We start from the raw sequence: 5,672 nt of genomic DNA on the forward strand, positions 1-5,672 counted from the left end.
CCTATCGTAAAGTTTATCGCGATTGAATGAATCGTTAATCGTATTGACCATTTTATACTAAATTATATTTTACTTATTGTTGGATGCCAAGGGAATACATTTCTTTTGAGATTATGATTTAGATTTTTAATAAATAATTTAGTTCAAATATGTTTGAAATATTTAAATTTAAATCGTTTATTAATTATTCTTTTTTTTATGTTTGTAACTATTTAAGTTGTTATGATAACGAGTCAACGAGAACAATTTTTTATGAGTGATCTAATGTAAAAATTAGTTTGTTGGGGGTGAGGGGGCAATGCCCCCACGGTCCTGTTTGTCATCAAATATTTGAGCCCCCCTTAATATTTCACAAGATCTCCGCCTATGCTGAGCGGAGACTGTATGCCAGTCTAGTATATTATTACTTATTATTAATGGCGTTTTCCAAATTAGCTGCAGAAGACGTAATCGATTAATGGTTCTAAAATTTCAGTTAGCAAAGCAGACATGAACAAGAAACATACTGCGCTCCGTACTGTTTTTATCATAAAAATTACAATATTTTCAGACTTAAGTTCAGATGTAGGTACCTATCTGATTTATTCCGCAGTGCACTCACAATATCTCGGATTCCGCCGAAGCCCGAAAGCGTCAAGTCAATGTTCAAAGTAATTAAGTTTGTTTTTATATTCTTTGGGGGCTTAAATTTACTTTTTTTAAATATATGATGTCACGAAAACGTATGTTACCCAAGACGTGTACGCAGAAAACAAAATTCAAGAGATCAAAACGCACTCCGTCGTCGTTTTTTTTTGTCACCAGTCGTAGGATAGTTACCTATTATAAATTATAATTATAATTTATGACCTATATAAGTAAGTCTCTTTTCTATTAGGTACTTGAAGTAGCCATAAATTTCGGTTTTAATTAATGAAATACCCGTTATAACTGATAAGTCATAATTCATAAGACACAATTTTAATTTAAAATAAATATATTATAATATATTTTTTTTATATAAATATTAAAATTTTTTTTTTTAATTTTCTAACTGGTGATTTCTTCCAAATACAGAGTTAGAAGTTTTTTGAAACTATTAATTTAGTGAACATATATTTTATTGTTATACTATTTATTTAAATTGCCATTTAAACACACCTTTTATTGTTCACCTAATATCTATATCATAGTGACGGACAGTAGCGTCTATCTTCGATAAAATAGTTGAACATAGTAGGACAAACTTAACGGGTATAACATTGTTCATGTTATCGCAATAATTGCATTGAATAAATAAATACAATTATTCGTTGGTTATTATTTATTGTTTATCAAATATGAAATATGAGTGAATAATATTTATTCTAGTTAATATTTGATAATTACTTTTAGATAGGTACTGAGCGGAGAGATGAATTTATAAATTTTAAATGATGTGTTTTTTTCGCATCCATGTACGATAAATAGTCGAAATATGCTTCGATTTTCAACTTCCGTATCTTGTTCGATGGGAAAGTGATCCTAGTTGGTGTATTGGAGAGGTCAGAATTTAAAATTCCCAGTCGTTTCAAGTTTAAGTTTTCATAAGGAATAACGGAAATTTTTAAGCAAAATTAGTTTTTGACAAAATTGATTTTGGTTTTTGGTGTTACTCTAAGACAAATAACCGTAGACACATGAATTTTTACTGAATGTTCATATAAGCATTTTCTAAACACCGTACAATTTTCAAAATATTTTGACTTGTTTTGAGCTGTTTACGGAAATTTTCAGTTTCAAATTTATTTCGTTTTATTTTCTAGAAATGTCAATAAAGTTGTATTTATTCGTTCAAAAAGAGAGAAAATGTAATACAAAGTTCCTGACAAATTTTGATAATAGCAGTTGAAAAGTATTAAAAATACAATTTTGTTTTATATAACCATTAATAATTCAAATTTTGACAAAGTACTGAAAAACCACGAAAATAGGTGAATCATTTTGAGTTATTAATTCATAAACATTTTTCTCTTTTAATATAAGGTTTTGGAAATTAATGCATAAGATTTTTTTATTTTTAACATTTTTTTTTTCAATACATTGATATAATTTTACAATTACATGAAATTATAAAAAATATACATAAAAGAAACTTAGAAAAAGAAGTATAATAGCCAATAGGACTACTAAAGAAATAATTGTGAATATACTATTTTATAATTTCTAGCTTAAATGTTCGGTTATTATTTATTATTTTGATATAATTTGGTAGTTTATTAAAGAGTTTTGTTTCCCTTTATCTATAAAACATTTCAATCATAGTTGTGTTGCCGTGTTGGGCTTAAATATAATATTAGATTACCGTTATTCATATTTTGAGTGTAATAGAGCTATTTTTATTGTGTGTATTATAATTTGATTTTTCATCATGTATATTTTAGTTGTTGATTATTTATTATATACTTATTCTATGTTTAATATCTTAAGTTTTTTAAACAAATCATTAGTACAATTACCCTCAATATAATCTTGTCTTAACATTTTTAGAACTAGTGTTCTATGCACTACATTTAATAGCTTGAGACCATTCCTATAGGCGGATCCCTATATTATAATTCCATATGCCAGTATTGATTGTACTATAGCACAATAAATGATTTTAATATTATTGATATCGAGTATACTACGTAATTCTTTAAAAATATAAGAGCATTTTATAATGCGTGTTATTACTGATCCAGTATAAATTTTCCATTTTAATTGGTCATCGAATATAACTCCCAAATATTTTGTTGATTTTACTCTATTTAATTCTTGACAACTTTTTTGACAGTATACTGATTCATTATTAGTATCACATTCGCAAGAGTGTAATTTTATTACTATTTTTTTTATTGAATTAATGTTGGTTATGGAGAAAGGGATAAATACTGATTTTATACAAATTAAAGATAAATAATTATTCGAATATCCATCCCGAATCATTGAAATCCCCAAATTTGCTTTACTCTATATTTTATTCCAATTGCTACCTTCAATAAATAGGACTGTGTTATCAGCAAAAGTTATTATATATTTTCCATTTGTATCTAATTCAATTAGTTTACATACATTATTAGGACCTAAAACTGTTTCTTGTTGGATACCGAATTTTAAAATATGTGGGTCACTTGATGATTCATCGATTTTTACTATTTGAGATCTATTATAGAGATAAGACTTAAACAATTTTTTTTTTTAAATGTCCTAGGAGTTTATTATTTAAACGACCCAAAGGTCTTTACAAATATGTTTAACTATTATATATACTTTACATTCTAGATATGAATTATATATATTTTACACGATGATGGAGTCACTTCCAATGAAGTGGTTCCTGCCTTAATCCAAAATTTTAAACTAAGTCATATGGTTTAAGACATTTAAGACGTCTGATGTCCTTGGAGTTATAGTTATCTAATAATTGGATGGCCAATGAATTGACATGGTGATCTAGCCTCGTCTCGTGTTTGCGAGCAAACCTTTGGATTTCGTCTGCTACTGTAGGCAGCATCATATCAAGGTGAATTGCGTTGTTTCTTTCGAACCGGTGGTAGGCTGCAGTGATGGTCCGAAGAGCTATGTTTTGACAGCGTTGTATTACGGCTGGCTATTTCCAAGCCTGTCCAATCTCTCATTTAATTTGGTTAATCACGTCAGATAGCAACGGTACATTTTTATTTTGTTGTGTATAAGTTTGAGTCAGTGGACCCTTTTGATTTTCGTTCGAAGAACTAGCCATCTGTGCAAAAGAAACTTCTCGAGTGACTGGCTTTTGTAGTATTCTTTGTACTGCTGTAGTTTTTTTTGGTTGAGCTTTTTCTATTGCATTTTTATATGTGATGCATCCCTTTTCAATTTGCGGTGTGTCCTTCACCACAGTTTGCGCATTTCGCCTTTGATTTCTTAGACTTAGCTATGGAAATTTAGTGAAGTGTGACCTTCACTACATCTTACACACTTTGGTGTTATGAAACAATAGTTTTGAGTGTGACCAAATAGTTGACAATTTTTACATTGTGGCACTTCTTTTTTTTTTCCTTGGAAATTCCACTTTTATTATATGATAGCATAATTTTTTAATATCACAAATGTCTTTGTTGTTTGCTTGTGGCTCCAAATCCTCGAAGAATAATGGAAGCCTTACAATAGTTAGATCACTAAACTTGTTGTTAGGATCGACTTTTTAATTAGTTTGAATGTTCAACATTATATACAAGATGTCCTAATTCGGATAATAATTCACATTTAATGTCACGGGGGTCAGTTTCAGGGTGTAATCACCGCCCGAAACTTTTTCTATTTTAAGTTGGTATCTGTGATACTTTTATAGTTTGTCCAAACTGGTGTTCGTCGCCTGTTAGTATCTTAATTTCACCATTGGCCAAAGTTTTCATTTGTTGCTCGTGTCCCTCAGCTTCTTCAAGTTTTAAATTAATCATTAATTGTTTAAAATCATTTACACCCCATACCGTTTTTAGAGGTGGTTTATTAATTTTTACAAAAGTTTTCGCTACTTCTTTTGTCACTTTGATTGGTTTTTTGGGTGAGCTCAAAATTCCTTTAGAGCTCCCAGCGATCATGTCAGAAATATGAAGTTGCAATTTCTCATTGATTAATCGCAATTCCATAACTATTTGTTTCAAGGTCACGTTGTCGTTATGTATTTGTGTCCAAATACTAGCATCAATTGTTATATTTTGCGGCGGAATTTTACCGACGTCCATATTTTTATACATTGTGCAATTCGGTCAGTTTGAGTGTGACCCAATTAAAATATATTTGCTTATAAAAACTTCCCATCCGTCCGACCGGCCGTGGTTTACATTGTATTATTGTAAACATTAACAAAACAATTATAATAACTTAGACAGCACTATTTCGCGAACTGCGAAAGCGAAACACACGTGTTGCGTGTTCGGTGCAAAACGCAACTCACTTAAACCAATTTAAAAATATATTTTTTAGTATAATTTATTCTAATTTAGATCATAATAAATAATCAAAAGCTTTCGCCACATCTAGAAAAATACATAAAGATAATTTATTTCTATCAAGTGAAGTGTAAGTATTCTATACCATCCTCACTTCCAGTATGTTCCCGGAATCCAAATTGCATGTTTACTAGCTATACATTTTTGTAGTTGAAGTTTTGCCAATTTTGAGGGCACTTTAAAAATTACTGAAACAAATGATATTGGCCTGTAATTTGTAAGTTCTATGTGGTCACCAGTTATAGGAAACACTTAGGAACCACTTTGTTTTGAGCTGTTTAAGCACATTTTCAATTTTCAATTTTTTAGTTTTTCTTCTATAAATGTCAATAAAATTTTATTTTTTGGGTCAAAAAACTTTAAAGTTTAATATAAGGCTCCTGATATATTGTTCTAATAGAAGTTGAAATATATTCAAAATGCATAGGCACGATTTTCTTTTATAAGCATTTAAAAAAAAATGTTCACCGAGTGGTAACCCCCCCCCCCCATCACTTAATGCGCTCTTATTAAATATATATTTATATATTCGCATACTCGCAGTTGTCTTTATATAAATAGTGTAATATATGCACACAGGCGTTCTTATATCCTCCAAAATCCTATAACATTACACATTTAAATCTAATTTATTGCAATAATTATTAATTTTCTTGAACACAACATTTCAAAAAAAAA

This window comes from Myzus persicae, unplaced genomic scaffold (assembly GCF_001856785.1).
Source record: "Myzus persicae strain clone G006 unplaced genomic scaffold, MPER_G0061.0, whole genome shotgun sequence".
NCBI lineage: Eukaryota > Metazoa > Arthropoda > Insecta > Hemiptera > Aphididae > Myzus > Myzus persicae.